Genomic DNA, 12,548 nt, shown 5'->3' with positions numbered 1-12,548 from the left:
TCGCTATATAGGGATAAAACTTATAATATTGACTGGCAAAATATGATTGCTCTATATGATGTTTGTCTAAATTAATAATTCTACAAAGTTGCGTGAAATTCCATTGCCAATCAAACAAAAATATAAAATGAATGATAACCAAGTGCTGCGTGCATGCACATAAACTTGTGTCATCATTTAATTATTTATAGGGTGCCTAGGATGTTATTTTTGTATATTCTAAATAAGTCATATAAACATCATCATCTTCATTATCAGTTTATGAAGTAAACTAAAATCTTCAAGGCATTTACTCCTAACGATCCAGATCGAGGATTCATACTTGTGTCACATTATTCTTAATTTTCTCTACAGAATTACTTTTTGAATAACCTCCAAAAACATTTTTTTAAAATTGGGTTGCTTTGCACAGACTCTGTATTTTTATCACTAAAAATAATATGAAAGCATAAATGCACGATTTAGAATTTACAGACTCCAGCACGTGCATGACGCACTCATGCACAGTTTCCTCGTTTTTTAAGAATGTAAAAAAATAAGTAAATATTTGCTCTTTTTATCACTGATGCAAGCCATAGGTTAATGCTCATATTTAGAATAAACATTGATTTTGTAGGCTATTGAAGGAACCTTCCAATTTTCTTTCATTCATTCAATATTAAGAAACATGTATTTTCGAAATCACAATAAATAAGGAAAAAAAAACCTTTACATGTATTTTTCAATGAATGCATCGCCAGGAAAGGTGTTCTTCTCACCATGCAGGAGATATACAATATTGGAACATTATAGGATAGGCTATATTTTAACATGATATTGTGCCAGTTGTAGTTTAATAATTACGATGACCGTATATGATTATATTTGCATCAGAAATTACGTTTGGAAGCGTATAATGTCCTAATATTAGCTGGGTTTATCAATAATATTATAGCGCATTTTATGCCAAGTGCTTGCTGCTATTACCCGAGCCACCATCACCGGCTCTCAGTGCGTGCAAGGAATTAATCCAGTCGCCTGGGTCAAGTGCAGCACAAAAAATTCTTACTGAAGGAACACTCTAAAAATTCGAATGTTAAATCAACATTTGAAAGGTTGGAGGAGTGACAACCTTTTCCAGATGTTACATCCAACCTTGTATAAAGCTGAATCAAACATTTTAAGTGTTGGGTAGAACCATTTAAAGTGGTAAACGCAACATTTAGAAAATGTTGTCACTCCTCCAACCTTTCAAATGTTAAGTTACATTTCTTGTTTTTTAGAGTGAAAACACGCCATGGCTGGGATTCGAACCCACGGCCCTCTGTTTGAAAGGCAAGAGTCAGAACCACTATAAACCCCCACGACATGCCCATCGACGGGTCTATCTATCTTCTGTTCCAATTGCATCATGTTCATGGGCAGTGGCGTATCTGGAAAACCTCGTCATAGGAGGGGCAAACTTTTCTTAAAAAAAAAACTTTTTCAAAATTCTGTCAGATGACAATCGGAGGGCACTCGATCTGCCCCCCCCCCGTACGACATTTTAGATGGGTATGCGGAAATGTGGAATGGAATATTGTAAGGATTCATCACGGGAAAGGGGTAAACCGGGGGTAAAGGGCATGCAGCATAAGAAAATAACGATTATTATTTTATGAAAATAATTTTAGAACTGCTAAAACAATACGTTGCACTGAATCGGTGAAATTTAGTTCTGGGTTGGTCCAACTGGTCACGGTGGCTAGGCCTGCAGATTTTTCTTTATCCTTTTTTTTAATAGATGTGAGAAAATGATCAAAGGGGTACGTGACATGCATGACATTTGCATCAGCAACAATTGCTCCGGCCAGACTGTAATCTTAAAGGCATGGTCACACCGCCCGAGCGTTGTTGGAACGGTCGTGGAGCGGAGAGAAAAAAATCATCACCGCTCGCTACCGTTCACCATTTTCGATTTCGAATGTTTTTTTTTCGATCTATGTTTTCGATTTTTTCCCCAATTTTGTGAGCGAAATTCGGCCCTCTTTCCCTGCCGCTCCACGACCGCTCCAATAACGCTCGGGCGGTGTGACCATGCCTATAGGGCACACATGAGTATTACAGACCCCCATTCACTCACGTGTTATATTATAGCTCATCAAAAAATCATTAAAAATCAATCCCTCGATAGATTTTGCTTTAATTCACTGACATTAGTCACAATTAACAGCACATTAAGACTTGATATGTTAATCAGGTACTTGACCAGCTCAATCAAAAGTTAAATGGCCTGAAATAAGACTAACCATAATTTCGGCCAGTTCATTGCCACAAAAACCAGAACTGCATTGTGGGTAATAATAATTAAAATGAAATACAAAAATGCAGTCTAGCCTCCCCAAACGCCTTGATTATGAAAGAGTATGAACATAGCATTATGTCTATCGTTTTTCTTTTTGATATACAAACATTTGATCTATTTTTAATGAGTTATTTTAATTAATAAAGTCATGTGAGCTTTACTTACGCCTGTCCGGCATGCTTTGCGCGCGGTTGAATTACTCTCATGTGCCCTATACTGTGGGTCAAATGACGAAAAGTTGAACATTTTGGTCTCAAAAGAAAGAGTGGGTTCTCCTGAAGAGATTGATACCTTGCATTCAATACCTAATCTGACTAAACGTGTTAAAAGAAAAGAAAACGTCTCATTAGACACCCCTCATTTTAATGTAAAAACGCAATGTTCCATTCATATATTTTGTGCGCTTCTATGGTATTGCAGCTACAAGTTCTACTTGCTTGATGTCCATCAACATGATCAATGGCTAAATATGTATTGTGTGGATTTACAACTTTTTGTTTACATGTTTAATTTCGTTCGAGGTGGTTTATTACCTATGTATTCGCATAAGAATAAACAAAGTAAATAAAAGAAAATTGATAACAAACAAAGAGTGTAAGCATTTCTTTTGCTCATTTCGCCTCTCTTCCCTATTATAACCGTTAATTTGGAGGAAGAAGGGGGGGGTGTTATAGGCATCAACCCCGCCCTGCTTACAAGCCAGGAGGATGGGGGTATGTACCCCGACTCAGCACCCCCCCCCCTCCTGTAGCTTTCAACGAAGTGAATAGTATTCAAGTGCGCAATCTATGATGTTTTACATCTGACTGAGACAAGTTTATGTATTTTAATGTTTTGTTCATCTGTCTTTCTTTGCGTGCTCTAGATATTGAAAATAGGAATCCTGATGATAATTAGAAGTTCTTTATTATTTTGAAGTTCCTTCTAGTACTTGTTTCATTTCACACTCTCAAACCGACCAGATCTCCTATATTGGCAGTAGAAACTCGCATTTCTGCATGATAAATGATAAGCATTGAATATACATTTGAAAGCGTCATTTCAGCATCGTAGTCGATAAATGCACTAAATGCCGAGTTACATACTTATCAAATGTTGTTAAACATAACCTATCACTTTGCATGAAACTGTTTGAAGCATTCTCACCACCGATGTCGAGCAGACGACGCCCAGCCATAGCAACGACAGTGTAGAAGTGTAGTCGCGATATAGGGCACACATGAGTATTACAGACCCCCATTCACTCACGTGTTATATCATAGCTCATCAAAAAATCATTAAAAATCAATCCCTCGATAGATTTTGCTTTAATTCACTGACATTAGTCACAATTAACAGCACATTAAGACTTGATATGTTAATCAGGTACTTGACCAGCTCAATCAAAAGTTAAATGGCCTGAAATAAGACTAACCATAATTTCGGCCAGTTCATTGCCACAAAAACCAGAACTGCATTGTGGGTAATAATAATTAAAATGAAATACAAAAATGCAGTCTAGCCTCCCCAAACGCCTTGATTATGAAAGAGTATGAACATAGCATTATGTCTATCGTTTTTCTTTTGATATACAAACATTTGATCTATTTTTAATGAGTTATTTTAATTAATAAAGTCATGTGAGCTTTACTTACGCCTGTCCGGCATGCTTTGCGCGCGGTTGAATTACTCTCATGTGCCCTATACTGTGGGTCAAATGACGAAAAGTTGAACATTTTGGTCTCAAAAGAAAGAGTGGGTTCTCCTGAAGAGATTGATACCTTGCATTCAATACCTAATCTGACTAAACGTGTTAAAAGAAAAGAAAACGTCTCATTAGACACCCCTCATTTTAATGTAAAAATGCAATGTTCCATTCATATATTTTGTGCGCTTCCTATGGTATTGCAGCTACAAGTTCTACTTGCTTGATGTCCATCAATGGGCTAAATATGTATTGTGTGGATTTACAACTTTTTGTTTACATGTTTAATTTCGTTCGAGGTGATTTATTACCTATGTATTCGCATAAGAATAAACAAAGTAAATAAAAGAAAATTGATAACAAAGAGTGTAAGCATTTCTTTTGCTCATTTCGCCTCTCTTCCCTATTATAACCGTTAATTTGGAGGAAGAAGGGGGGGGTGTTATAGGCATCAACCCCGCCCTGCTTACAAGCCAGGAGGATGGGGGTATGTACCCCGACTCAGCACCCCCCCCCCCCTCCTGTAGCTTTCAACGAAGTGAATAGTATTCAAGTGCGCAATCTATGATGTTTTACATCTGACTGAGACAAGTTTATGTATTTTAATGTTTTGTTCATCTGTCTTTCTTTGCGTGCTCTAGATATTGAAAATAGGAATCCTGATGATAATTAGAAGTTCTTTATTATTTTGAAGTTCCTTCTAGTACTTGTTTCATTTCACACTCTCAAACCGACCAGATCTCCTATATTGGCAGTAGAAACTCGCATTTCTGCATGATAAATGATAAGCATTGAATATACATTTGAAAGCGTCATTTCAGCATCGTAGTCGATAAATGCACTAAATGCCGAGTTACATACTTATCAAATGTTGTTAAACATAACCTATCACTTTGCATGAAACTGTTTGAAGCATTCTCACCACCGATGTCTAGCAGACGACGCCCAGCCATAGCAACGACAGTGTAGAAGTGTAGTCGCGATATAGGGCACACATGAGTATTACAGACCCCCATTCACTCACGTGTTATATCATAGCTCATCAAAAAATCATTAAAAATCAATCCCTCGATAGATTTTGCTTTAATTCACTGACATTAGTCACAATTAACAGCACATTAAGACTTGATATGTTAATCAGGTACTTGACCAGCTCAATCAAAAGTTAAATGGCCTGAAATAAGACTAACCATAATTTCGGCCAGTTGGGCGTTGTGGCGTGCGCCTGTAATCCAAGCTGTGGGGAAGTTACAAATTGATGCAGAGGGTCGAGGTTCGAGCCCTGGTCACGTCTTTCGGATGGTGACGTTAAAGGTCGGTCCCAGACGTAAATAATCATATCTGATTGATACACGTCTGACAAAACTCAAATACACACACACACACACACAGTTCATTGCCACAAAAACCAGAACTGCATTGTGGGTAATAATAATTAAAATGAAATACAAAAATGCAGTCTAGCCTCCCCAAACGCCTTGATTATGAAAGAGTATGAACATAGCATTATGTCTATCGTTTTTCTTTTGATATACAAACATTTGATCTATTTTTAATGAGTTATTTTAATTAATAAAGTCATGTGATCTTTACTTACGCCTGTCCGGCATGCTTTGCGCGCGGTTGAATTACTCTCATGTGCCCTTTAGGGCTGCAATGAGGTTAGGTTTAGGGTATAGTCTGCCGGCAGGCCCTGATTGAAACTTTGATCAACAGGTTAGTGTGTCTCCACGCAAAGACTAGCACATACAAAACTAGCTGTTTCGGCCTTCAGTACACAAGGCATGCGTAGGCTGCAATTCAGACCCTTTACTCGAGTGAAGGGTTTGCACAGCAGACTAGGTTTAGGATGATGGGGTATAACCAACTTCAACCCAGGGTCATTCGATTAAGTGTGTGGAAGTGGAATTCAGAGGAATTGTCGCCGGAGAAAATGTCAAGTAACCGATAAAAGTTATTCCACTTTCATTGAAGTGCGTTGTCCTTGACTACGTGCGCAGACAAGGACAAATATTAAACATTATATACATGTATGTGTCAATTTGGAGAGCATACAACATTGTTTACATTATTTATAGGTGACGTGAGCGCAAGATCAATCGGTTGATAATTCTCAACTATTCAGTCTTTATCTCTGTTATGTCTATATACATAATAAAGTTGAGTAAAGTCCAAAACGAAGTGCATGGTCTATCATCACTCTACGTCAATAAGTATTTTACAATAGATGTACAAATCAATGATGACAACGTTTTCAAAGATAACTTTATAGACTTTATATTATGGGCTTATAAGATGACGAACTCAGAACGATGAGAAAAAAATATAAGAGGATATACTGATATATGCTTGCATTTTATTAGTACTACATTTTATATCATCGTATCAGGCATAAATTGCAGGAACATATATTATGTATCCTTGGATATTACATTTGAGTCAAATTTTCCTTTTTTGGAGGCGTATACTTTAAAACGGCGGGGGGGGTGCGCTGTCTACATTACTGGTGGATAATGAAGGGGGCTTGGAGTCAAGGCTGCCTCCATGAAAAGAGTTCCACCCCCCCCCCCCCCCGGAAAAGCATGCTAGAATGGGGAAAGAAGAAAAGGGTGGAATAAGATTCTATATACTAGGTGTACATGTATTGTCAAATTCATCACAAAATTAGTTTTCAATTTCAAAATTTTTGCTCGCTCGCTGCGCACGCTCGCGACATTTAAGAATTTTTGCACCATATTGCAATGTTTAGCCCCCTCAAAATTCCTGGCTCATGACGCCACTGGTCTGCAGGCAAGTTTTGCACAATAGTGTCTGCTTTATTGGTGACTGAACATGCGATAAATTCCACTTCCATAATAATATAAATGCCGGTATCAATGTTATAAATATCAAGCGGGATGTTTTAGAAATTATGTTTCAGTGGTATCACATGGCCATCACTCATCTATTCATTATAATCGATGCACAATACACATGGCTTTGATCATGTTGGTAGCTACACGTTCCTAGTCACAGCTTCTATTATTGAAAGTCTGTTAGCTAGAGTACCAAAGAGAGGGTTCCCCCTCCAATTGCCCCCCCCCCCCGGTCTTTCCCCTGGATCAAAGAATGTGTGCACGGGTATAGGTGAATTTTGATTGTTGAATCTTCATTTCTTTTTTAAAAAAATAAATAATGAAAAGTATAAGATATTCATGATAAAAAATGAATATGTATCAAGAATTTTTCCTTAGAGATAGTTAAGGTTTCAGTAAATAATTTTAGTTTTGTTTTTCTCGTCAACAGGGCATTTTAAAACAATACGTCCGAGATAGTGTCGTGATAAGGGTTATTTAAAGTGATTGGTTAACATTGGTTTGACTTTTAAAAAATCTGAGCTAGAAGGTCACACTTTTCACCTGTGTCTGTGATATGTTCCAAAAATGAAGTCCAGAAAAAATTGCGTTCGAAAATGATTATTTAGTGCTTCAAAAACTGAAACATAAAGTGACCGGAAACACCATCTTAATTTCATCCCATACACTTATGTGTACTATTTAGGTGTCTATAAGACGCCTATTTACAAAATCGGGGTTTGCCTTGTAGTTTTAGCTTTTCATTCTCAATAATGGTTGTTTTCAGGGTTTATTAGTTCAAATACATGCACTTGTACACATGTTTCATCTTGGTTCGAGAATATTTAAAATCGGCTGCTCACAAAGTTAAACAATACCTTTAAACAGTGCATTTGGGGAGATGAGACGCTGCGCTATTTCTGAAAATGTGAGAGTGAGAGCCAAAATTGGCATTGGTGTATGTCATCATAAGTCTGACATGCAACAAGAAAGTCATTCTTGCCTTCAAGGAATTCAATAGAAATTATTTAAAGGATCTAAAAGAAATTTATAGGACCTAAAATTGTGTGATTTTTCTCTTTTTGGGGGGGGAGGGGTGAAGGGGGGGGGGCTAAGGGCCTATAGTCTTTGTTAGTATGCTATCTTGTCTGTTTATTTCATTTACATATTGTTAAAATGTTAAACCAATACAAGTTTTTGTTTTAAACGCTCCATGAGATGAGCATGGGCGGAAATCCCAAGGGGGACAGGGGGATGTGTCCCCCTACTCAAAATAGTAGGGGGGACACAATATCAAATGTCCCCTACTATTTCTAGTCTTTATGATGGTAAGAAATACATTATTCAAAATCGAAATAAAACATGTATATTTTAAGACGAGATGACCTTACTTTTGGGATGATAACCTCTTTTTTTCTTGTCGAATTCTCCAGCCCCTTGTCCCCCTACCTTTTGGGAGAGATTTCCGCCCCTGTCCATGAGGAACAGTAGGCCCATTACCCCCCCCCCCCCCACCCTCCCTTCCTCTTTTAGCTATACGCCTCTTTAATTCGCTGGAAAGATGACAATATACCTCCAGCTGTAGGGAATGTAGTACAGAGGTACCACGCAGGTGAAATGTGTCATTCTGCATGACTGTCACATCAGTTAAATAACTTCTTGTTTGATCATATTCAGATGCCATCGCAAAAATGTTATATAGCTGATTTATCGACCTGTAAAATATGAAGTTGCCTACTCTAGGGGGTATGGCCTATTCGAACTGACAGTGTATAATGGATGAACCGCACTATTTATGAGCGAATTTGCTTACATTGCATGTTGATATGTCTGATAGGTCTCAAGCAATTAGCACTTAGATTATCAAGACAAATTTCTTGATTCTAAAGAGAGCAGCGTTTAATGTCAGAAAATTGTATATATTCAACTTTTGGTCTTTTGAAACGTAGGTTCAATGTTTTTTGTCAAACCAACACTGCTTGAGAGAAATTAAATTGTGAGAAACTTTGAAGTAAAGCTTCTCGAGCAAAATATAGGCCTATACAAAAAAAGTAGCGTTGAATGTCAGAAAATGGCCCTATATTCAGCTTTTGGTCATTTTGAAAGATAGGTTCAATGTTTTTTTGTCAAACACTGACAGAGAGAAATTTAATTTTGAGAAACTTTGAAGTAAAGCCTCTCGAACAAAATATAGGCCTAAATAAACCGAATGTGCTAATGAAACATATAAATTGAACTTATATGATTGCATTACTTAATAGGATTGTGTATTTTTATTCAAGTTTGCAAAACCATTGTATTTTGTTATTTTTATTGTCGAAACAAATTAATTATGAAATTATGTACTTACAATATGGAAATCTCCATCAGTGATAATTTTTTTGTATTAATTTTTTAAGTGAACACGCTTAAATTTGATTTACTTTTTCACAACTTTATATGCTTCGCCCTGTGGATAAAGTATAAACCGAATTTCGTTTTTTTTAACTTCCTCTGAAGAATTGCCATCATTCTTGAAATTGAGGGGGGGGGGTGGTTAATATAATAAGCTCAGCTTGTTTTTTTGGGGGGGGGTTAAGAGTGTGTGCATTTAAAAGGGGAGTGTAATAGCTCGTTTATATGTCTTATAAAATTCGTGATTTTTTTTCTCGAGTAACATTCATGATATACAAACCTTGCACTTCACAAGGTCTCGGATGTCCTTGAGAAAATGGCGGACCGTGATGTTGATCAAAGGTCATCTTTGATGTCTCGACATCATTGTCACTCGCTTTGTCATAATAATTATTGGAACTCGATGCGATGAGATCAATTAACAGACATTGTGACGGGTTGACAACTTCAGTCCGTTCATCACGTTCATGAACCTGACTTGTTTTTATATATGAAAACAAAAATATTTGAAAAGGATACTATTTTGCTCACCGAATACTTCTTTTTCATCGAACTCGTATAAATTAATGTCGTCAGAGCAAATACTGACGTTTTCTTGCTACGATATAATCATAACTTCAATTTCAATGATTCTTTAGTTTAAAAAAACAAGATATATAGTAAATAAAAGAAATTGTACAAAGTTAGTATTAGGATCTAACATCCAAAAATCACAGGATTTGGGACTACATAAAAATAATCGATTTTTTTTTCTTGTGATCTGTTTCCAAAACATGACTCTCACAATTCCACTTCTTGAACTTTAAAATCAATTGATTTAGATTAGATTTCTTATGAAGTATAAGCGTACCCTATTTTCTATTATTTATTGACTATAAATAAAGAAAATATAAGCATATCAATGAAATTGCATCAAAATGCATGTAAAAAATAAAAGCATTTTCAAAGTATCGCCAACATCCGAAAACAATGATGTACAACATAGAACGAAGATATGATGTCACCCAATCACTATTTCTTCTGCATTATATCCCCAGTGAACCAACGATGAAAAACATGGCTGTACGACGGAACATATCGATTGTGAACCAAGATCTGTTTTTCATCATCAATGAATTGAATATTGAATATTTGAAATTTCACATCATAAAATACAAAGAGGAGATAATGGGTGTGCATTACATGATCAATTCCCTCTTGTCAGTATACAATATCGTTGTTAGTTTCTTAACAACTGAGCGAAACTATAAAAAAATTCAGTTCATATATGAACTGAATTTTTAATGATAATATTTTCCCTTCCATTTCGATTCAATCTACATGTGTTTGATATAACCTTTATTTATCATAAATCCAAGTTATGTCGGGGTACTAAACTTTCCCTTTAAATTAGGCAAACATGGCCTAAAATGTTATACAACTTTACAGGAGATAAAAAAATCCACAAAACACATAGGCCTATATAGTGCACACGTCGTGCTCAAATAAAATACCTTTGAAATTTGCAAGTGATAAACTTCATTAAAAAAAAAAAAGAAAAGGCAGTTTATATGCCCCCCCAAAGAGATGTTACATTAATATTAAAAAAATTTTGAGGAAATTCATCAAAAGATAACAAATTGATTTTTCTGATTTTGAATTAACAATTGGAACGCCTCTGGCAGTCTTGCCCGTGCCTTGCCTGCATTATATACGCGATTAGGAATAGCAGCAGTGTTGACTTTGAAAACAGCTATAAGTAATTATAACTTTACAGGAGATAAAAAAAATCCACAAAACACATGTAGTGCACACGTCGTGCTCAAATAAAATACCTTTTAAATTTGCAAGTGACGAGCTTCATTAAAAAAAAACAAGAAAAGGCAGTTTATATGCCCCCAATAGAGATCAAAAACTGAAAATTTTAAATACTGTTTGGAATCCAACATGCATACATACATGGAATTAATAAATAAAACAATCCTGAAACAAACGACAAACCGCTCAGGGTTATAATCATCATGTGATTTAAATCACATGTTATGCACGACGTGGACATGGTGGAAATGAATAAAAAAACATTTCCATTGAAAAATAAACGTTTCCATATTTTCCATTTCGTAAGCGACAAATTTATTTTCTCATAACATGCATGACTTGCAAAAGGTGAGGTTTAACTGTAACATTAATATCAAGGAAATTTTGAGGAAATTCGTCAAAAGATAACAAAATGATTTTTCTGATTTTGAATTAACAATTGGAACGCCTCTGGCAGTCTTGCCTGCATTATATACGCGATTAGAAATAGCAGCAGTGTTGACTTTGAAAACAGCTATTATTCACCAAAGAAAACATTCATATGAAAATACTATGCCCATTGACCCAAAATGACATTTGACCATGATCATGTGACCTAAGATGTATTCAAAACAAAGTAGGTCCATGGTTATACTCCATTTCACCAACACGACCAAAGTTCATTGACATTAAATTACCTTTGATCTTGGTCATATCACCTGAAACTCGCACGGAATGCTCAGGGATACTTGATTATTCTCATGTCAAAGTTTCATGAACTAGGTCCATATCTTTTTAGTTATGACACTATTTAAAAAACTTAACCTTGATTAAGATATTGATTCCCCCAACATGGTCTGAGTTCATTGACCCTGACATTTGACCTTGGTCATGTGAACTGAAACTCAGGCAGGATGTTCAGTAATACTTGATTACCCTCATGTCCAAGTTTCATGAATTAGGTCTATATACTTTTTTAAGTTATGATGACATAACAAAAACTTAATCTTGGTTAAAAAAAACTCACACAGCTAACTGGCCTGGAGCAGTTCGTATGTAAAATCACAGAATTATTAATGCTAAAATTAATAATTTGCCATCCTTCAAATAATTTTTTACAAAATCTTCACTGCATTTTGAAATATTCTTTTCTGTTCTTTTTAAAACTTATTTATACGTCAGGGTGAAATTCCCTCCAATTATGATGTGATGTCGTGACAAAATCCGACTACCTAATATGAAGACATCATTTTTCCTCTTTTTTATTCGTCCATTTTCATTGATATCAATCTAAATATCAATAGCCATACACGTTCAGACTTGCGTTTACTGAAAAATGGGGCCCCCCCCCTTAGCCCGTCGCCCCCCCCCCCCCTCCCGATTTCTGCCGCTAGCACCGTCTTCGATAAAATTACGTTCTTGATTTTTTTCTCCGATAATGTCCTGAAGTGTGGCCGGAAAAATCAGGAAATAATCCGGTTATGAATTACCAAAGATCTGACTAATTTCCGTATATGCCAACGAACTCATGATAGTT

The sequence above is a fragment of the Lytechinus variegatus genome, chromosome 2 (genome assembly GCF_018143015.1).
Source record: "Lytechinus variegatus isolate NC3 chromosome 2, Lvar_3.0, whole genome shotgun sequence".
NCBI classification, from domain to species: domain Eukaryota; kingdom Metazoa; phylum Echinodermata; class Echinoidea; order Temnopleuroida; family Toxopneustidae; genus Lytechinus; species Lytechinus variegatus.
This window is presented reverse-complemented; position numbering follows the sequence as displayed.